Source organism: Sus scrofa, chromosome 5 (genome assembly GCF_054392235.1).
Source record: "Sus scrofa isolate SSC_HxYL_T2T_F1_AM1 chromosome 5, Sscrofa_HxYL_maternal_Yorkshire_Landrace_v2.0, whole genome shotgun sequence".
Classification (NCBI taxonomy): Eukaryota; Metazoa; Chordata; class Mammalia; order Artiodactyla; family Suidae; genus Sus; species Sus scrofa.
In genome coordinates this window covers 99,863,380-99,887,357 of record NC_139387.1, presented here as the reverse complement: position 1 = coordinate 99,887,357, position 23,978 = coordinate 99,863,380, and the positions used below count along the sequence as shown (strand labels likewise).

At 36.5% G+C, this 23,978-nt stretch overlaps 1 long non-coding RNA gene across 3 annotated transcripts in view; it reads right to left on the bottom strand.

Annotated features, from left to right (window-relative positions):
• LOC146403586 (uncharacterized) overlaps positions 1-23,978 on the bottom strand; it is a 403,397-nt gene that overhangs the window by 267,834 nt on the left and 111,585 nt on the right. The gene's annotated exons all lie outside the window — the stretch shown is intronic.

The following is a 23,978-nucleotide window of genomic DNA, read 5'->3' as shown; positions in this document are numbered from 1 at the left end:
TGAGAGAAGTTATTTTGCTACCTGTAAAACTTTCAAAAAGGGTTAATTTATAATAAATATCATGATCATCAAACATCTATAAAGGCCTTAATATGATACTTGATATGAATAAAGTGCTCCATTTTTGTAACTGTACATTATTCCTTCCTTTAAAGTGGATAGTCCAGACCCACTGCAGCATGTCTTGCTGAGCCATCTAAGGATCACACTACAGTTCATGCATAAATATTTATTAGATGCTAAGTATGTGCAGGACTTTGAGAAAATAAATCTTGCCTGTCATAAAGTTATTTCTTGGCATTCTAACACTATAAATGGAAGACTATTTATGGAAATCATTAAATGGGATAATTGCTAATTCATTATTTTTAATATGCTGTGACATCACACAATAACAAAATTTACATATTTTAGTTCTTCTTGAAGAACAAAATTAAAAATATTTTAAAGCAGAAATACTTTCCTTGAAGAATACATAAATAGTAGTATAATAACCAAATCTCAGGAAAAAATAAAAGGAAATGCCATTTGATATGTTTTATTATGAATTGGAGAGCCAAAAATAAGTCATACGTAATGGAATTTCATTGTATGGCAGTGGAATTTCCCCCAGAGCTTTATTAAAAGATTTAACGTAGTTTGAACTCCTCAGTGAAGTCAAGGAGCCAGTCCAAGGGCTGAGTCAGCATTTTAAGTAAATATGTTAATTTCTGAGCTCAACAAAGAAATGTTACTTTCAGTGCATTTCTGTTCCAAAAAAATCTTTTTACACTATTATTAATAAACTATAAATGGAATCTAACTGAATATTTTTATTGGTTATGTTTAAATTTATATGTCCTCAACAATCTGAGAGCTGTTTACTTGTTGACTGATCACAGTAGGAAGATTAAATAAGTAGCCCATGAATTAATAAGAGGTATAATAGATACTGATACAAAGTTTAGTATGAATCATAAAAGTATTTATTTTGGATTTACATTTTCAAAAGGATAAACCAAGTACTCCTTGGCTGCTTTTATCAAAATATTATCTCTGCATGCAAATGAAAGCAAAGAATGAAAAACATCCAGAAAATCTACTTTCACACCTTTTCTACCATCACCTTCTCTTCAAATACCGTCTAGAAATAACACAGAATTCTGTGATCTTTCCACTCCAAGTGTGAGCCTTAGACCAATGGAATTGGCATACCCTAGTTGCTTGTTAAATATTCAGAACCTCAGGCCCTACCCCAAACCTATTCAATCAGAATCTGCATTTTAAGAAAATTTCCAGGTGACTTGTGTGCATATTAAAGTTTGAGAAGCATTACCCTACAAATCTGTTCTCTAACAAAATAAAATTAAAATTCCATTAAAAAATTATCCAAATGACTGCTTTGTCCCTTTAGTTGTAGAAATAAATATGAATATAAAGTATTCTGAGGTATAAAACTCAATACAGAAACATGAATTGTTCGATTTAATTTCTGTTTTAGATTCTGACTAATTAAGGTATAGAGTTAGGAAGCTTCTCTTTGAATAAAAATGTTCAACTTTCCTAATTACGAAATGATTAATACACCTAATTTTATTTTTGCTTATCTTTGACTTTTTCCATCAGAATGGTTTCCTAGAATATTCAATAATGGATTTGGGAAGCAAGCAGAAAAAAATTTCCCATCAAATAACATTACTGACCACTGTTTATACTGAACAATCATCTTAGTTTTCTCTGCATTAGTGAAATTTTGAAACAATGCTTTTCTCCCACTTGCTTGATTTCTAGCAGGTAGGATAAGAGGATTTGCAATCCTGTTCGGTTTATGATTCTCATATTATTGACTTTACTCTGCAGGGAGATAAAATAGGGCCTCAAATGCAGTGGATGTTAAGGTTAAAGCTCTTCTTAGGTCATTTAGAGATTGTTTTTAGATTAAGGATCATCTGACCTTGAGTTACAGTGGTTGATTTATTATCTGATCATGGTGCCTCCAATAAGAGGTTGTCCAGTGCTTTCAGCACATTACCTGCCTATGTCATTCTAAAGCTTCTTGCTTCCGAAGATCTCTCAGCAGGGTTAGAAAAAGGTAAAAAGCTTAAATAAGCAAGCTATATTTATCAGCAATAAACAGCAGTCCTTAGAAATGTTCTACCCAGCAAATTAATCTGCAAAGTGATGGCTCTAACTGCACGATAATAGAACTGATTTTATATTTAGAAAAATGATTATTAGTATTATTGTGAGCAGGTAATACTCCACTGCTGATAAGAATAGAGACTTCTATTACAGTCTTATTGTACTCTGTATAAATAGGTCAGAGAAGATGGTGGTATTTCGACATGAAAATAATGCAGCCAGACTAAAACTCCTCATGGTATATATATTCTGAAGTGAGAAAACCATAGAAAAGAGGGCACATGCAAAGCAGCTTGAATAAGATTATATAGATGAAGTTGTACATGATTTGAGACTAAAATAAGAAGAGTTTGATAAGACTCTGAGGTCTTATTTAAGTGGTTCAAGTTAGAGGTAATTTCAACCCCAAACACTGCAACTCTGCAGTCCATCAAGGATGCCATGATTGGTGGCCGGTGATAAGGAGGCAATAGATAATGAAATGGACTTGGACTTGAAGAATCACAATTCCTTGCAGCTGCAGTTATTTTAATAGGTAGGACAATGTTTAGACTACATACTCACAGCTAACCCTAAAATTCAGGTTTCTAAAATAATAGAGCTTGTGTTTTCTTTTTGTAAGTGTCCTCTCCACACTCCACTGCCACTGAGTTACCTAACCCAACGCCTACACATCAGAGATGATTATTTCATACTTGTTAATGGTGATGAATTTTCAAGAATATTTTAGTAAATGATGATCATAACACAGCTTTGGATAGGGGTATCTTAATAGACATAACTGATCTGTTACAGAGTTCTGTAATAAATAAAGCAGAACCACCTAAAGCAGTACCACTTGGTTGTGCCACTTAAGAATATGTGCACAGATCAGCTTCTCTTTCTCTCTCTCAAACACAACTAAGAAATGCCTGCAGCTCCAGCAAGAAGACATAGGCAAAGGTATATCAAAGAAACATCTAGGTATTATATTTTCTCAGCTATTAGTATGGAATGGGGTATCATAATAGAGAACAGTTGGCTGTCTTACAAAAATAGGAAACTATTATATAGATATATATATAGATATATGTATATATATTTGGTCACTATTCAAAGACAGTATTTTTAGATATTTTCCATACCACCAAAGGAATTCTGTCTTAACAACCCTGTATGATAATGGACTTAGACAACAGGGTTCATATTATTATAATAAAGTTATACCAGATTCAGCTGGGCTATAAAAGTAAGGACACAAAAATAGACTGGTCTTAATATGTGACTCACCCTCAGGAGGGCATGTGCTTTTACGATAGCAGTAATGGGTCTGCTTGGATCCATTTCTACTCTTGCCCAGCAGCAGTCCCTGGGGGTGTATTCTTGTTCACTAGGGATTTGTGACAGGCAGCATCTGATTTACGGGCAGAACTTGGCAGTGGGGGGGAAGGGGGGCAGCTATAATGCCTATTTTTACAGGTGTGAAATGATAGATTATTATAATTAAGATGAATCTTAAATAGATGTTATCTTTATTAAAATACACGGAATGTGGGTCATCATTACTAGGATAATAATTCCAAAGAAATATATAGTTGACAATGTAGAATTCTGGAAACAAAGTGGCGTCTCTGTTAACCATATATCATTTATTGCAAAATATTAGTTAAAGGAAACAATTAGCCCAGGTGACATATGAGTCTGCCATGAAAAAAATTGGTGGGAAAGGGAGCAAAATGCTAAAGGAAGAAAGTGTTAAGTCAAAAAGAAAAGATGAAATGAAGAGGATAAGACATAATGACAGTGGGAAGAATCTAAAGTTAATATTTGCTGACCTTAAAACTAAATTTTTTTTAACTTAGGCATTATTTATTTATTTGTTTGTTTTACAAGGTGAAAGTACCCTAGCCATTCATTCTACTTATGGGTTAAAAAGGACAGGAAACAGAAGCTGTTTCTATATCTGTTAGACTTGGGTGGGAATGGAAATTAAGTGAATTTATCCAGAGTCACTATTGGTTGAGCATAATCATTGCTCTTTCAGAACTCTGGATAGGAAGGAATCTTATAAAACTTTAAGAAAAGGTTGTCCCTGCTCTGATAGTCCAGTTGGAAACTAAAAGCAAGCATATATGTTCTATCTATATTATAATCATAGGCCAATGCAAACAGGTGCACTTGTAATCATATTTAGGTTAGACAACTGAGAAGTGAACCTATGATAACATTACCACTGATATTTGAAATAGCACTTGTGGTCCAGATGACTCCTCTCACTCTTCTTCAAAGAGCTGCACTTTCCTTTTAGAATAAGTCCTTATTGCTAGGATATGCCTGCTCAGGAGGGAGCTACATCTAGGTGAGGGCTTGTGTTCAGTTCATGCTAATGGAATGTGAGCAGAAGTAATGTCTTTTTTTTTTTTTTTTTTTTTTTTTTTCCTCCACTTACTCTTTCACCAACTACTGGTTGGAAGTAAAAGACTTCTAGGCTCCTGAAGATGGTTTGGCTCTGAGATGATAGGAGACTGGGGCCCTGAATCATGGCCTGGAAGGCTACCCCTCTAACACCTGCACTGAACCTATTTGTGAACAAAGAAATAAGTCCCATGTGATAAGCCACTAACCCTTTCTGAGTTGTTCAGTTATAGCAGTAGTTATATCAGAAGAGTGAACTTTCTATATTTGTTTTTATTTGTACTCAGATCATCAGGAAAAATAGAGATGACTTCAGAACACAGGATTTGGTGATCAACTTTCTCAGAATTTCTACTTGAGCAAAAATTCCTTTACTTATCTTAAAGCTGCTAGACTTTCTTTGTCCATCTTCCCCTCTTTGTTTGCTGCTCTCCTCCATGTATCCCACATAAATCACATATAGATGACTGTCCATTTAATTTCCTTGGTAAACAATAATGGTATAATTTACATTTCACTTTTTTTGGTGGACACTTACTTGTGTTAGTATAGGATTTTTCCATGTGAAGAATACGTGTCAGCTGTGGGAATATCTAGATGATCTGAAATGTTCTGATATCTCTTCTTCTTTTTTAAATTGCAAAGCACACAGGTTAACTGCTCTGAAAAAGGCATCTTTGAAATAGATTGAAGACATTACGATAATGGAGAAAGCAAGATTTGAATAGTGTTTCTAAAGTGCTTTTCAAATCATTGGTATAAAAAACTAAATGAGATACAAATATCATTCCTGGCCTATCTATCCAGGTGAGAGTGCCTTTGTAAAGTGAATTAATCTTTTCAAATTTAAGGATCAATCTAATAATCTATTCTTAGACTCAACATTTAAAAAATTTTTAATTATAACAGATGCTTAGTAAAAAAGTAGTGAAAAAAAACCAGAAAGTATAACAAAGGGAAAAATACATATACGGCTCAATAAATCAGATATATTTACTTTGGTGAGCCTTTTCCTCATATATATGTGTGTTTACCTTAATGGTTTGTTTTAATTATGTTTATTTAAAAAATTTAATGATATAACCGTTCCCATTGTGGCTCAGAAGGTTAAGAACCAGATATAATATGCATGAGGATAAGGGTTTGACCCCAGCCTTGCTCAGTGGGTTAAGGAGCCAGCATTGCCACAACCTGCAGTATACATCACAGATGTGGCACAGATTTGATGTTGCCATGGCTATGGCGTAGGCCTGCAGCTGTGGCTCTGATCTGACACCTAGCCTGGAAACTTCCAGTGTGGTGGTTTAAAAAAAATGATAAAAATTGCGACATTATAAAAACACAAACAGTAAAAAAGTACATGCAATGTAAAGAGAAAGTCTTCTTTCACTTGCTCTAGACTTACTTCCCTGTCCAGAGTAAACACTGTTTCCAATTTAAAATTTGACCTCCCAGATCTACCTTTTTTGCAGTTAGGCATATTTGTCCATGTACATACTTTCAGATATTTTATACACACACACACACACACACACACACATGTGCATGCACATGCACACACACATACACACGTATGCACATGTGTGATACAGCTGATATATATATATATATATATATATATATATATATAGGATATTTTTATATACGGATATATATGTGTTATACTTTGACGCAACATATTGAGATTTTCTTATTTAGTGAAAAATATTTAATGAAATCATAATGATCTTCATATAGTTTCCTAATTCATTAGGTTATGACATCTTGGTAGAACAATTATTTAAATATATTAAAATTATAATTAATGCTGTTATGGAAACTATGTATATACACCTGTATATTTTCCTGTATCTTTAAATTATAATTAAATATGTTAAATTTATAAGTAATACTGCTATGGAAACTATGCATATACACCTGTATATTTTCCTGTATCTTTAAAATAAATTCATAAATTAAAATAGGTATATCTAAGGGTACAAACTGTTTCATGGCTATAATATAAATATTATCTTTCTTCTTTTTTAATAAAAATATCCTCCAACTTTATACATCTTTCAGATTTCTTGATTTCATAAGAGTAGAAGTCAGAGAGGGAAGGATATTCCATGCATATACTCCCTTCTGAGAATTTATCAACTGGAAAGAAACATAAGTCAGATATGTTAAGGAATAGTGGGCCCCCAAATTTGCTGCTCTTTGCAGTCATCTAAGGAATCATTAAAAATACTAACATGTGGCTTCCACTCACCAGATAATGTGATTTAATTGGGATGGGTGCAACCTAGGCATTGAGAGTTTTAAAAGCTCTTCAGGTGGGAATTCCCGTCGTGGTACAGTAGAAACGAATCCGACTAGGAACCATGAGGTTCTTAATTCCTGGCCTTGCTCAGGGGGTTAAGGATCTGGTGTTGCCATGAGCTGTGGTGTAGGTTGCAGACGCAGCTCGGATCTCGCGTTGCTACGGCTGTGGTGTAGGCTGGCAGCTGTAGCTCCAATCAGACCCTTAGCCTGGGAACCTCCATGTGCCGTGTGTGTGCGGCCCTAAAAATGACAAAAGAAAAAAACAAACAAACAAAAAGACCCCCAAAACACCTCTTCCAGTGATTCTAATGTGCAACAAATTTTGGGAACAACTGTCATGGAGCAGATATCTAGTCATTGGAAGATGCCCAGGTACACGTGGCCAACAGATCAAGTGAAGGTCGCCAGACTGATTTCTAAGCTTATTTTTCAGAAGAAAAAATACTTCTAGTAGTAAAAACTTTGCTGATAGTATTCAATACTATTAATCATCCTGACTCTCAAATAAAATAAATCCAACTAGAAAAATAAGATCAACCTAACCTAATATTGTAATATTTTCAAGCATTAGATTTGTAAAAGTATCTTTCCCTAGTGACTGCTAGAGTGTTTGGAAAAAGGCTTCCCTTTTTTGCAAATTGATTTTTATCTTGGCTGCACAGTTTGCTTGTTTAGGCATTAATGACTTGATTTGGAAAGAAATAGCTTCCTGTATGGCCTGGATTAAGAAGAATCATCTTACTCCTGCCAGAAACTGTGTACAAATGCTAGCATGTAAGCACTGCATCCCATGACATTTTTTTAAAATACCCAAGCAAGTAAGATGACACACATGACTTAAAGGCCAAAAGAAATGTGAGAGCTGGAATGCGGAGTTGTAGTCGGAAGTGCAAAATTCCCCCTGGGACTGCTAGGAAAGCTTCCTGTTCTTTGTAAATTAGTCTATTCTTGGAATACATTTGCCCACAGTTAATCCTCAAAGTAATTAAATGGAAGGAAGAGATTAAATTATGAAGAAAAAAGTGACTGATGCATCTGAGGGATTCAGACACAGTAAGATTTTCATTACTGTAGGGTAGGCATATACATTAGTTAAGTAGGCATCTTCCAGTTAAGCAAGGCTACTGAATGTGTGGGTGTATGTGTGTGTATGTGTGTGGTGTGTGTAAGCAAACTGTGTAGAAATATAAAATAAATCTCTAGTTAGATTGGTTAAGAGCAGGAATTTTTAAAGCCGCCGATGCTTTGGTAGAGTTATAGTAGATATGTATTGTGTGGTACTCTGCTGGTTTAGTAAAAGCAGGATTATATTTTCTTCTCCCCACTTTTTTTACAAATGAAAAAATCTGTAAAACAGATTCAACAGATCTAAGCTAACAGATCTAACTCAGAGATCCCATAACATCTTAGGTAAATGTTAGTTTTACCATATCACGTCAACTCTTAGTGGACTCAGGAAACTGTTGTTAATCCTACTATTTCTGTAAACTTGGGTAACTTACTTGCTCTTTCTGAATTTCAGCAGAAGAAAGGGATTAGGCTGTATGATCTCAAGGTTTCTTCTAGATTTAAAAGCTACAGATCCAAGGGAAAAAAAATGCAAAAACACAACCAGACAGTATATGGAAATGCTTAAGACTTGAGATATTATGTAAATAAATGTGACTGGAAAATAAAAGGTGCATAATAGAACAGTTTACACACATATCTATAACCTTCACAAAATAAGATTGTATGTTTCTCAAGAGCTTTGTGCATGAGCAGGAATACAAAGCAATGTGAACTAGAATATTCTAAAGATATCCATTTTTCTATGCTTCTCAGCATTTTTCAATGATTTCATGCATTGAAAATGCATTATATTTTCAAGATTTCATGCATTTAAATGAGGTAGTTCTAAATAGCTACCAAAAATTGTCCTCTTAAAGTAATGGTCTCTATTTATAAATAACTTAAAGACAGATGCACAAAATTAGATAATGAGTCTTGTCTTGGTGGCAAGAGGAAAATAAAGTGCCTGCTTGTTGGAGATATAGTGCAGTAGATCTCTTATGCCATCTGTGTATTGTTAAGAACTTCTCCCTTTTAATGTTCTACACAGATAAGAATGGTACTCTCAGTGTAAAATGATCCAATTGTCCCATGGCTGGCTTGATCATTTTGGCTGAGTTAAATATCATGGTAGATTGTTGCATCCTTTACTTGGCAGTGATGATTGCTGAGATGTGGGTAGGGAGAATTATTACTGTTTTTTTTGTCATTTGTCTTTTGAGGGCCGCACCTGCGGCATATGGAGGTTCCCAGGCTAGGGATCTAATTGGAGTTGTTGCCACCGGCCTACACCAGAGCCACAGCAATGCCAGATCCAAGCTGTATCTGTGACCTACACCACAGCTCACAGCAACACGGGATCCTTAACCAACTGAGCAAGGCCAGGGATTGAACCTGTAACCTCATGGTTCCTAGTCGGATTCATTTCTGCTGCACCATGAAGGGAACTGAGAGAATTACTTAATTGACTAGAATACTGTTAGCTTCGTATGCATATATTTAATTTTAATAAACACCAACTAATCTTCCACTATGTTCCGTATTATATACCAGGAAGATCTGTGAACCCAGATTCCCATTCTTTAGTAACCAAAGGTCAAGATGCAGATTAGGGGATAAAAAGAAATATATAAACTATAAAATAATGTTATATTCTACTAGGATTTAAAAAATGCTCTGGGAAAACAGAGGAAGAAGAGACTTTTGATGGAATTTGGATGGAAGTGTTTGGAGGGGATAAGGTTGTGAATGAACAACTTCACAAAAAAAATGCTTGAAAAGAATCTTGAAAATATATTGGGACTTCCAATCATCAATGACGAGCAAAGGCAAAGCTGTCCAATGGCCTAGACCATACATAGAATTGATGAATGTGATGAACAGTAGAGTAGATAGATACAGGAAAGCAGGGTGGGGTCAGACTTTGAAGAGTTAAAGTGAGGTGTGGACTGGTGCTGTTAGCTGCAATTAGTATTACGTGGTAACACTTGGCTGATTTTAAGCAGAGACAGAAGGAAATGGAGAAAGACCAGAGCAGCTTCCTCTAGTATCTGCCTTCACTTGGTGAGCTGACTGGAGACTGGGCTCAACTGTGATGGCTGAGCTGACTAGGTATCTCTCTCCTTGCTATCTTTTATCTTTGAGGAAACTAGATTAAGGCTTTTCAGAACATGATGGTCTCAGGGTTCTGTGAGTGTGAGAGGAAGCTGCAAGGACTCTTGAGACCTCATTTGAAAGGAGGGCAACATGATTTCTGCTGCAGTTTATAGTCACCAAAGTAAATGAGATTGTTCGGTGGGTTGGGAAAATAGAGCCCAATCTTTTTGATAAGAGAAACTTCAATGAATTTGTGACTATATTTGATCTTCCACAAACCCTTAGAAAACTGTGTGGATTATAGTAAATGCTCAATAAATGGTTGCTGAACGCATGCATGAATGGATTGTAGCCCTGAAAAAGAATGATAAAATACTGGCACAGCTGCTATTGGGAATGAGAAAGGGAACCAATCAAGGCTAAGCAAAAGACTTGCTGAGCAGCACTATCAGTCCAGCTGAGCTTGAAAATTATAAATTTGTTTTAGAGCCAATTTTCTCCAACTGCGTTTGGTAGCTTGGGAGCAAGCCCGCAGAAACAGATGGTTGGGTTGATGCAGGTTAGGGACTGGCACTCTGCAAATTAGTAGTAGTGGGAGTTCGAGGTGGCCCATCTTGGTTCTATGCCTCCACAGCTCTGTGCTCACTCAGGGGCTGGTCAATGGCATTGTTAGAGTTCTCTGCATCCTAAATGTCCTTCCTTACTTGGTTCACAGCTTGATATCAACCCTTTACATTGGATTCCAAATTCAACTGAGGCTGTAACTTGTGTGATTCAGACTTAGAGTAAAGCATGTGAGCATGCACACACACTCACAGAGGAATTCCAATTGTATTTCTTGGAAGACATCAATAGGATCCAATATTTGAGATTTTTTTTCTTTCCTTTGCAATTAGATACTGCTGGAGCCTCCTTTTCTTACCTCCACTACTCCCTCTGGTACCCCAGCACTCAAGGGAATCTGTCCCATTCATATTCCTCCTGTTACTTTCTTCCACATATTGACTAGGTTGATTAATTCTTTTCCTTCTCTAGTCTCCCCAAATCTCCCTTTTCATTCCGCATTACACAAATCTAAGAACAGATCTGGCAGAATTAGGCTTATTTCCAAAGGTGGAGCTGAGGGAAAGGTGCATCAAAACTATGGGGTCATGTTAGACAGCTAAGAAGGTGCTAAACAGTGTGACTATTTTTACATTAACATTTTTCTAGATTTACCCACCAGACTGATTTTACCTCCCTTCATTGTACTTGGTATTTCGGATCCATCCTTATTTTTTTGTCCTTCCTTGTCCAAAATAAGTTACCAATTTTTCTTTGTTGCCTGGGTCAAAATTTCTCTCTTGCTCAGGTTTCCTAGCCTAAATCAAACCTCTGTCTCCAACCAATCTCCCTCTTTCCTAATCATTAGCCCACACAGGGGAAAACAGCCGGAAGGGGGCAGGTAAACTGAAAAACTGAGACTCCGGTGCCTAGATACAAGACTCTGGATCAGAGGAGATCAAGGCATTAGAAAGCTAGTGATTTTTTTTTTTTTTTTTTTTTTTAGTGTAGGTAGTGGAGTTGCCTAAGATGATGAATAGGGACTATAGGAAAAGAAAAAAAAAAAAAAAAACTATAAGCCAAGTTTCAATATCCTCAATCAACATAGGGTGGCACACTGGATACTGGTACGTGAAGGATGGAGTGGCTAAAAGAGCAATCTCAATGGATGGAAGGTTTCAAGGAAGAAGTAAATATGGTGGAACAAGGCAGGGAAACTGCTGTGGGGAAGAAGGAAAATGCATTCCTTGGTATGAGAAGGCTGAGTGGTTACAGGGGAACAGCCCTTCCCATGTCAGGATTAGAGAGAAATGACAGAATCCTCAAAGAGTTTAGTTGATGTGGAGCCAGAATTCCGGTTACATGGTTTTCCCCTTAGTTTCTACATTGTCAATGCACACAGCCAACTGTGGTGCTCTCAGGCATTGTGCTGTCTCTGAGGGCAGTCATGGAAATCTCAGAGTTGCTACGTTTAGGCTGTGGATTTCAGGATAACAGTTAAGAAGATACATTTTTCTTGGTTCTAAGAAAGTCATGCATTTTGTGACTCCACAGGGACTCTTTTAGTATAATTCCTTAATTTATTAAATAATTATTGACCACGAACAGAAGGGGGTACTAGGAATATAAGGAGAAATAAAATAAGATTTTTGCCATTAACCAGCTCATAAGTCTTATTAATGTTAAAAAAAAGGTAATTAAAAACAAACTGTCAGTCATTTGGTAGAGATTAGCATATGGTACTATGGGAAAATACAGGACAAGGATCTAATCAGAGCTGAGGGCATGAGATAGGGTCAAAAAAGACTTCAAAGGAAGGAGACATTCAAGTTTGAAGGGTGTGTGTGTACGTGTGCGTGTCTGCATGTGTGTGTGTGTGTGTGTGTGTGTGTGTGTGTGTGTTATGGAGGGGGAGGTGATTTAGGTCCAGGGGCCAGAGGGAACACATTAGTCAAATTAACTATATTTCAAGTCCACTTTATTCTGGGTAGTCATGGCCTAAATATTTGAATCAAGTTTAAGTGAATCGCCAATGTGACAATATTTTCCATTCTTTTCTTTTATAAAAGAAATGGAGCCCAGCACAAATTCACATTTTGGCATCTGATCCTGTGCAAACTGTGCTGCTCCCTGGCCCTGAAGACACTCGCGCTGTAGACTTGATTTGATCATAGGACAGCTTGAAGCAAACCGGTTATCAGCCTACTTCTCTTTGGGCAGTCAGACATAGCTTTTCTATTTTCTTTATTTGGATGGGTCTTATGTTTTAAATCTTAGGACAGGCTAGTTTGAGAATTACCTGATTATTATGTAAATTAATAAGTCTCACAAACACAAACAGGAATCTTGGTTCACTTCTCTATTTTAGTGCTAACCACATGTGGACAGCAAATAATAGCAGCATTATATAGTGAGACATTTTGAGGGAAATGAAGAGCACAAGATGGGGCTTGGCTGGTCATGGCGCTCTGGTCAACCTGGATTGCTGAGAAGCTAATTTGTGTTTTCTAGTTATACTACTGAAACTGCAAGAATGTTCTCCCCCATTCAAACTTTCAAGATGTATTGTGTTGCTTGTAGTGGGGAGCCTTGCTTGTGCTGGGTTATTTATGGCTTCTGAAAATAGAGAACAGGAGATGGCAAACCTTTTATCTTATGTGCACTATAATTTGGACAATTGCAGAGTAGTTTTAGTTCTTGGTCTACAGCATTTGGTGGGACACTAGAGTTGATTTGTGTCATCACACTACTTTAAAAGAAAGAGGGAAAATGGATAAGAATTTGATAAAGAATAAGATTTTTAGTTGTTAGGATTTTCCTTTTTATAGATGAAGAAAGATAAAACCATATGGTTTGAAAGAATTTTATCTACTACAGGCTTGGTTAGGAGAGAATTTTAGTTGAAATTAAGATATAGAAAAGCAAGGAATTTTAATGAAAAAACTAGGCAGATATGAGTCAAGGCAGTTCTATGCACTAGAAACTGTTGAAGTAATCATTTCCTTTGGGACTTAAAAAAATGACTATTGACATTAACTGTTCTCTGAGTAGTTTTGTAGTAGTTACAGAGGACTGCCAGCTTCTCAGAAGAACTATAATATTGTTAGTTTTCCAGGAAGAAGCTGTAATATAATAACTTTAAAAGTTTCTCTAAAATCTGTAGGATTTATTCCAACAGCGAATCTTTTTTTTTTTTTTTTTTTTTTTTAGTGAGTCCCTACTGTTTGTGCTTTCTTGTTAGGAGCAGATAGAGTTATGAATGAGAAGCATAAGGTATCCATTCTTATGGAAATCTGAGGCACACAGGGGAAAATTTAGCACTCCAACAATGACTTAATTCCAATTATTAACATGTCCTGTGAAGGAGAAGTACAGAGAGATAGAAGCATGTGCAATAAAGGAAGAGTGGGGGTGGGGGTGAGAAATAAGAGCATATTTTAAGTAAAGATGGTCTGCACCTGCAAAGGGCCTGGGGTAGGAAGGCGTTTAGCTCTTTGGAAGGTTGAATGAAGGCTTGTGTGGTTAGAAAAAGGAAAACGGGGGAAGAATGGCCCAAAATATGTTTGAAGACATAGGAAGGGGATAAATGCTTGACATCACAGTCTTGTCAGAAAGGAAAGAAACTCTTTGAGAAACTTTGTGGAAGGAAGTGACAACATAAACAGTGCAACTTAAGGAATTTTGATAAAACATACTATTGTTGATTGTGAAAGTAATTTTCCTTCCTAGGGTTTCGTCCCCTACTAAAGACATATCTTTTCAATTTAATTTTTATTCTGATTTATTTTGCAGATAATAAAGGAGATAATTTATATGTAATTAAAGGACCATATTCTTTTTAACCATTAATGTAACCCGTTGTGATAGGTAAGAATTTATAAATAGCAAATCTTCTACTGGATTTAGTTGCCTATCATTGTGGGATTTAGAGCTGGAAGATCTCTTAGCAGTGACCAAACATCAAATACCAGGAATGAAACTCAAGAAATTTTTATTTAAAAAAGTCTAATCACCTATTATGGAGCCTGATAATGCGAGAAAAAAGAATGTATACATGTATGTGTAACTGGGCCACCATGATGTTCAGTAAAATTGACAGAACACTGAAACCAGCTATAATGGAAAAAAAAATCATTCTATTAAAAAAATTAAAAAAAATAACAAATAATTACATTACTGAAAAAAAAAAAAGATAGGTAGCTGGGATGAAACTGAGGGGGAAACAACAAAATATATCTTCAAATGCCTACAAAACCCAAAAACCATGTATCACAGACCTGAAGGAAGAAGTGAAATTTCCAAAGGCTGATTATGCTTCCTGGAGACCTTGGTGAGTTCAATATAAATGGGGACTTAAAACCATTAGACAGAGAGGCCCCAAAGAAAGGCTCTTCTTACTAGATTTAATATTAACTCATTAGCATAAACAGTCCAAACTCTAATCTATATGAACAGCTTTCCAAGATTTGTTCACCTAGGTAGTAACCCCAAAATCTAGATTTTCTAGGACAATTTTGTTGTAAATATTCTCTTGCGTGTGAGGTACACTGATGCTTTTTAGACAATGAAACGACTTACTCTTATTTTAAGAAACAGCCTTTATGTCTAGTGGCATCAGGGATTCTCCTTTCCTCTCTGCTATTTACTAGCTATAATTTCTTCTATCTCATTCTAAAAACCTGAATTCAGATCCCTAGAACCCTGATTTATTAATGCCCAATACAACTTGTCCCTAATTTTTTTTTTTTTTTTTTGCCCTTTGAAAGTGACTCTTTCTTTAGGCTTTTAGTCCTTCTAAGCCCAGCTATACACATTCAGGAATGGCTAAGATTGTGTTTGGGGGCTCCCAAATACCAAAAACATGAAAACCAGTTCAATATGTCTAAGTCATTTCATCCCTGATTTTAGTATTACAACTGATCAAATGTCTTTAAAAGTCAATCATGCCATGAATCCAATGTGGGGTTACAAAAGAAGGGGGGAAGCTATTAAATATGTTTCATTTTGTGATGGTTCAGGGAAGAAACGTCACTCTTGAAGAGCAATAGGCTGGACAATCCTTAAAAAGGAGGAGGAAAATGATGATGATAGTAATCAAATAGCTACCATATTAGAAAGCTGATTTTGTACCATCCCTGCACTAAGTGCTTTATAGACATTATCTGATTGAATCTTTCCAACAATTGTGTAAGTCCGTATTAATATTTATGCTTATATTAGAGATGAGGAAATTGATATTTAAAGAGGTTAAAGCCACTTTTCTAAAGTCATTCCATTAGTAAATTGAAGAATCAGAATTGTATGTCTAACTAACCTGACTCCAGAGTTTATATAGTGCTCACTCAGTATCTGTGGGAATTTGGTTTCAGGATCCTCCTGGGATACCCAAATCCATGGTGCTCAATTTCCTTATATAAAATGGCATGGCATTTTCTTATAAGCTACACATTTTCCTGCATACTTTAAATCATCTCTAGATTACTTATAATACCTAATACAATGCAAATGCTATGTAAACAGTTGCTGGGGTACAGAAAATTCATGTTTTGTTTTTTGGAATTTTCTGGAATTAAAAAAAAATTTAACTGGGAGTTTGAGGGTAGTAGATGCTACATTTAGAATGGATGGGCAATGGGGTCCTGCTGTACAGCACAGGGAACTGTGTCCAGCTTCTTAAGATCAAATATGATGGGGAATGGAGAAAAATAATGTATATATATATATATGTGTGTGTGTGTGTGTGTGTGTGTGTGACTCTATCACTTTGCTGTATAGCAGAAATTGGCACAATGTTGTAAATCAACTATACTTTAATAAATATATATATATATATATTTTTTTTTTTTTTCCTGGTATGCAGTTGGTTGAATCCATGGATGTGGTACCCATGGTACAGAGGGAGGGGGTGACTGTACTGTGAACCACTAACTATCAAGGGGATAAAAGGTAAACTAATTCATGGTTAACAAATGTCACTGGAGGTTACTTGAATGGCCTTACTCCTAGGGGCATCGTATCTGTTGTCCTCTACTTTATTTCCATCCCTCTCTGTCTCTTTTCACTGAAGCTAAGCTTTCTGTGGTCTGAAAAATACAATGCGTTACAATGGTTTCTTTGGCAGGGCCTATGGTTTTAGAGCTGCAGTGAGCAGAGTGTACAAATAAAACATGGGCCATCCTACTGAGACCCAAGTAGAAGCAATGCTATTGCAAAGAGCCAACAAAGCAAAATGGTTCCTGGCACCGGCAGGAAAGAGGCTGGGCATGTAGGGAAGTAGCTTTTCAACAACGCTCTTGGGCAGATGTAAGATGGGGAAGCGCTGGGCCAGCATCCAGATGACAGATAATCATCCCTTTGACAGAGTGTGTGGAGGACTCATGTGCTTCAGGTGTCACACCAGGAAACAGAATTGTATGCAACATGAATGACACAGACCTTAAATGCTATTTCTACAAGGACCAGGAACTTTGGTCCTGACTATAGCTGATGTCAGAGTCCACTGTAAGAGGAACTGAGGTCTGTGAAGTGCCTCTCAGTGCTTGAACAGTCAGGATCTGAATTATCAGTTCCTCTTCCCACCAATCCATGATGGTAAAGGAAGTTTCCTAAGACCCAAAGCTCCTGATTTCAGATCAATACATTTCTGTGTGCATGAGGCAGAAGATGAGATCACCAAATGTTAGTTCCTTCACCTTTATGATAGTTCGTGAACCCTGCCTGTCGTGCCATAAATAATAATTTCAGGACTTTGGGAGAGCTCTTAGCTGAACTTGTAGTTTAGTTGTCCTTTGCCCTGCCCCCTCCTACAAGAAAATTTAAACCAAACAACTGCTTTTGCTTGAATGACCCAGGTACCAGCCTACTTTAGCTTGAACTGTTTAGATATTTCAGCTAAAAATGGCTTATTTCCATGAGTTCACCTGGATAATTGCCTTACCCTGCTGGCCCACTTAGCAGGTGTTAAGTGCAAGTGTCACTAAAACCTCATTGTTTTTGACTCTACAGAGAACACTGTGACAGTTTTTTAGAGTCTGGAGAAGTATATCTTAGATTCACTTTTAGCCTTTGAACCTTTTTCCTTGGATGGATCATCTATGTCATACGACAGAAAAGCATGTAGAACAATTTTCTCACGTGTGTGTGTCATTTTGTGGTTTTGAAAAAGTAATAAATCAGCAAGAGTTTCTTAAATATTTACAAGCTGAGCACTGTGGAGGATACAGAGGGAAAGACAAGATTTCTTTCACAAAATGTGGCAACTTATGGAGACGGCATATGAACTATTATGAAACATTAAAAAATGTTGTCTACTGTTGACCTGCTTACAAGTGTAATCAGAGTTAAAGAAGGACAAATCATATTTGGAGAACAAAATAGTTGGAGAAATTTCTAGGAGGGCTTAACTTTAATTACCTGAGGTATAGGTAAACTTGTCTTTTTCTTTCCTTTCTCTCTCACATGCAAATGTATTATATTGCTTACTTTTACAAAATGAAGCCAATTATTTCAGGATGGCACCACTTAAGAGAAAGCTGTCTGTCTTATTTAGAGGCTAACTCAGATTCACGGTTCCATAAAGAAAAGACAAAAAATGGCTTTGGCTATAATAACACTTGAGGTATTTAGAAAAAAAAAATCACTATATTTTTACTTTTATGACTGAGTTTTTCAGATGCTTTTAAAGACACAAAATAAATGGAAAATACATATGGGGAAAAAAAAAAACTGCCTCATGTGGGATGGTCAACAATGGAAAACTAAATCTTATATGATTTTTCTTGAAAAACATATATTTGTTTTATTTGGTTGCCCTAGCATTCAATGTTAAATTTCAGTTTTCAATTTTATAATTTGATGGCATGAAATAACAAAGCAAAACAAAACAGTATTTTCTGTCCTGCCCTCCCCTCATCCCCAACCCTGGCCAGGATTTAAAAATTAAGTGACAAAGTGTGTTTTTTTGTTTTTGTTTTTGTTTTTTAATAGCATTTGGACTTTGATGTAAGAGCTTGCTATTTCTACCCTTACACAGTTTAAATTTTCTGGCATAAAACATTAAGCTTGAGATAAATGTCATGAACATGATTTTGAAGGTCAGGCTGGTAAACCACCAAAACTGTCTGACAGCTCCAAGAGGGAATATTTACATCTGGCGAATGGCACGGTGTTCTGCCATAATGAAGTCAGGTCGAGTAAGTGGAGCAGTGGGAACTGAACCTCGATAGGATGTGGCATTTGACCCTAGAGACCTTTATGTCTCTTTTTATCTTCTGACCCTCCTGCCTCCCACCATGAGGGAAGAACAACCATAAAAATCCACTGACTTTCTGCAGGAACACTTGGCCTGGTTTTCCTGTAATACCTGTTTATACATCAACCCAAAATTAACTTAGGAGACAGCAGGATATTCCTGACCTTGTAAATTCTAGTATGAAGTGCACTAGAATATATGATTAACCAGACTTCTTGTTAAAAGAGTTATTCTGTTTAGTTGGATTTCTGGTTAAAAGCAAATTCCTTGACTGCACTTTCAGTCTTTTAAGTCTTTCCGTCTTACTGAATAGGTACTGTAAAATATATTAGCTAGCTTTTTTCACTAGATGCATGGTTTTTTTTTTTTTGTTTTTTTGGTTTTTTTTTTCCACCATTTCTTGGGCCGCTCCCACGGCATATGGAGGTTCCCAGGCTAGGGGTCGAAACAGAGCTGTAGCTGACGGCCTACACCACAGCCACAGCAACTCGGGATCAGAGCCGTGTCTGCAACCTACACCACAGCTCACGGCAACGCCAGATCGTTAACCCACTGAGCAAGGGCAGGGACCGAACCCACAACCTCATGGTTCCTAGTCGGATTCATTAACCACTGAGCCACGATGGGAACTCTGGATGCATGGTTATTAAATGCTACCTGAATTCTTAATGATTTTGATCTTACAACGTCTTTGGATCATCATTCCAAACATCAATAATCTAAATATAATAATGGTATAATATAGTAGCATTAATGGAGAAGGACAACAGTTGCTGAGGGTAACACTGAGGTGCATGGAATAGGATGATCTGAGTAGGGAGTAGTTTTTTTTTTTTTTTTTTTTTTTTTAGTTAACTGGGGTTATACTTCAGGGTAATTTTCTGATAACTGACCACAAAGCTCTCAGTAATGAATGCTGTTATCATTTAAGATAGATTTCAATAGAAAACCAAAAGAATTTGTCATAGTTCACCTTTTTAATAAAGTAGAATAAGTCCCTTTGTTACTAACTTATTCTGATAAAAGGAAAACATGCAAAGTAGGTGAAGAGAGTCTAGAAAATGATGATAAAATCATTAATTGCATATCTGGGGCACATACAGACCTTTCCTAAAAGTAGAAAATGCCGAAGCTTCTTAAAACCACATTTTGTTGGATGAAGGCAGAAAAGATTAAGGAATTTGCAATCTGAGTTACCCTCTTTTCACTAACCTTTGGTTTGTAGATTGAAAGAAGCATTAAAATAAATGAAGTTGCTGAACTGGGATCTTTCAGCAGAAATGCGTAGCTTCAGAGAATAGCAAAATGGATGCAGGGGGTTCTTAAGAGATTACTTGTAAATCCAGATATATGTCAGACTATTAGAATAATTAAACCTTAGTTAACCAGGGAGAGAAAAAGGGAAGACACTGTTTGCATTTTTAAAAAACATGGTCTATAACTCTTTGCAGTTTTTGACGTCATTTAGCAAGGGATCCCAAAGTGTCTACACTGGGAATGAATGTAATTTTTTTTCTTTAAATTGAGATTCCTATCTGTGTCTTCTGTAACACAGCCATTTCTTTGGTCTGTTAATTATAGGAAACAGCCCTCACCTTTTCTGAATGCCAAGCTTTCTTAAAAGACACTGAAAAATCATATGAAGTTATGAAGATTTAGGGCATTTTTTTACCTAAATCAAGTGCAGATTGGCAAGATGGAGTTTATACAGAGATAAAGTACTGGAAGAATAAAGAGAAGGAGTGTGACAGAGGGGTCAGAGCATTAATGTTGGAAACACACAGACCTGAGATTAAAAATCAATGCCACTATTTTCTTACCATGAGACTTTGGGCTAGTTACATAATTTTAGTGAATTTCAGTATTCTCCCAAAGAGATTGGGGGTTGCTGTAATGACTAAATCATATCTATTTATTATGTGTATATTTGTAGTTCTATATCTATTTTAAAATACCTGGTACAGTATAAGAACCCAATATTTCCCTTACTTTTTAAACTATGTGTTCTTTTCTTAATTGAGGTATAATAGACAAATACAATTGTAAGATATTTAAAGTGGGCAATGTAATGATTTCATATACATATGCACTGTGAAAAGATTATCCCCTGGGAGTTCCCGTCGCGGCACAGTGGTTAACGAATCCGACTAGGAACCATGAGGTTGCAGGTTCGATCCCTGCCCTTGCTCAGTGGGTTAAGGGTCCGGCGTTGCCGTGAGCTGTGGTGTAGGTTGCAGACACGGCTCGGATCCCGATCCCGCGCTGCTGCGGCTCTGGCGTAGGCCGGCGGCTACAGCTCCAATTTGACCCCTATCCTGGGAACCTCCATATGCCATGGGAGCGGCCCAAGAAATGGCAACAAAGACAAAAAAAAAAAAAAAGAGAGAGAGATTATCCTCGCTAGATCACTTAACACATCCTTTACCTCTATATTGAGCTTTTTTGTAGTTGTTTTTGAGAATATTTAAGTTCTAATTTTTAAGCACATACCTATTATACAATACAGTGTCATCAGCTATAATCACCATATTACACATTAGATTCTCAGATCTTATTCATGCTATAATTGAAAATTTGTACCTCTGCCTATTTCCCCCACCCCAAGCCTCTGGCAACTACTTTACTTTTCTACTGTTTCTATGAGATCACCGTTTTTTGTTTTTTTTTTTGTTTGTTTGTTTGTTTTTTTAGTTTCTACATATAAGTATTACCACACAGTGTTTGTCTGTCTGGCTTATTTCCCTTAGCATAATGTCCTCCAGGTTCATCCATGTTGTTTCAAATGTCAGGATTTCCTCCTTTTTTAAGGCTGAATAATATTCTCTTGTGTATATCTGCATTTTCTTTATCCATTCATCTATTGTTTCTATACCTTGGCTATTGTGAATAATCCTGTGGTGAACGTGGTACACAGATATCTCTTAGAGAAAATGGTTTTATTTCATTTGAATTAATTCTCTTAATTTTAAGATCATAGATTACAATACCCTTATTATATAGATGCGGAACCAAGTTTCCAAAATACTGTCTGATCTGTTATAGGTGGATTAATAAATTGTAACATTCATTCACTCAGTTACCAATTCAGCCATCAGATCATGAATATGGCAGTTGCTTACAGAGATTGCTAGAGTATTAAGAATAGACAGAACCAGAATTTAACGACATCTTTTTTTTCGTCTTTTTAGGGCAGCACCTGGGCACAGATGGAAGTTCCCAGGCTAAGGACTGAATTGAAGCTGCAGCTGCTGGCCTATGCCAAAGCACAGCAATGCCAGATCGAACCTGCGTCTGTGACCTACACCACAGCCCACGACATCGCTGGATCCTTAATCCACTGAAGGAGGCCATGGATTGATTGAACCTACATCCTCATGGATACCAGTCAGGTTCATTACTCCTGAGCCATAACAGGAATGCCTTAACTGACATCTTAACTACACTTTTTCACTGTATTCTCAATAATAAAAAATTTCTAAGGCTGGGGATAAAAGGAGAAGAAATTTAGAAATTTAGGAATTTTTAAAATACATAATTAGGAATGAAAGGTGAAGATTTTCTCATAGCACAATCTCATAAAATTGGTGCCGATCAGAATAATTATTTGCTGAGAAAGCATAATTTGGATAAAAAAACTCTGAGACTATAAGACATAAACAAAATGTGAATATAAAAATAGGAAACAGGTTGTGGTCACAAAATTTTAGCAAGATTTGTCCTTGTATATATGTTATACCAAAAAAGATGCTATAACTGGCATTCAGGCCATGAATATCTATTGAATCTGCACATGTTTTAGGTGCAGTGACTATGGTAGGATAGTGGCAACAGAAAAAGTAGTAATAAGAAGTAGCAGCACAAGCAGAGCACCTCTAGGCTATGACTTGGAGGAGCTTATCATCTAATTGAGATAGTAAAACATTTGCAAAAGTAACTGGAGACCATTTCCAAAGCTTTTGGTTAATTATAAATGGATAAAGCATTAGATATAAAGGAGGTGGATAATCCGGGAGTCAATAAGCAGTTCATTTGTCCATTATGTGCTGGGAAGTCATTGAGGTTGCTAGACTTCAATCTCCCCATTTAGAAATGGGTGAGAGGAGCATGTTTTATCACTTTTATGGCTTGAGACACACCTTTCACGATACCACTTCTAAATTCTACAGTGACCACCTGTCATTTTCTTTCCCTCACCTTCAGTTCCTAACACACACACACACACACACACACACCATATTTGAATATCACACAACATACCCCATATGTGAAAATGAACAACCATATTAACCAACAGTGAGTTACTGCCACCTTTATGTTGAAGCCCAAGGAACTGAGATCCCCCAATTTCCTTTGATTGTCCTTTCTGCCATCACATTTAGAATAAACTAGGATCTACTGGTGAGGAGCACAACAAGAGAGAAGGAGCAGTGACAAAGGATTTTCAAATATTAGTTTTGCTAAAGGGCTGATTTGATTAGAGACAATGATTAGACTGAACTCTTGCCAGTAAAAGATAGCTTTCTGAGCCATATTTAGCCATTCTTTTAAATATTCAAGAAATCCCATTTTGCGTTATAAGGTGGTGCTTAGGATTAGCAAAACAATGGGTGGAAATGTGACTTGCTCAGAACAATTCTCTTTTGAGATTGCCAGCTCTGCTTTGACACTGGACTTCACATAACCATCCAAGCTCCATCTTGGAGGCCCCTTGAGGTTTACTTGTCTGCAGCTGTTTATTAGTTATTAGTTATAAACTGGTAACATGCCAGGCATATAGAAAAAATGGGGTTGCTTTCCTGATAATACATTAAAGCAAACTCTGTTAAATTCAAAGAAACAGGCATGAGAGTTATTTATTGTGGACTATTTCCTTTAAAATATTAAAGGAACAGGTGGGTTATGGATATTGAAAACTAATTGTGTGTGGGTGCATGTGTGCATGTGAGTGTGTGTGTGTGTGTGTGGGTGACTAGTTCTCCCATCATCTGCTGTTTTTCTCATCAGATACCTTCTTCCACTCCTCTTGACTTCAGTATCACCACACCTTTTCCCTGGGAACAGAAACATACACAGACCCATAAAATCTCACCATTTTTCACCCCCTGTCAAAACCTAAGCATCGTCTTTCCTGAGCTGAGTAACCATTTATGTGAGATGATTTATTAATGAGTTCTGTAATTTGGGAATAGCATTTGACTTTTTCCCCTTGGTTTATTTA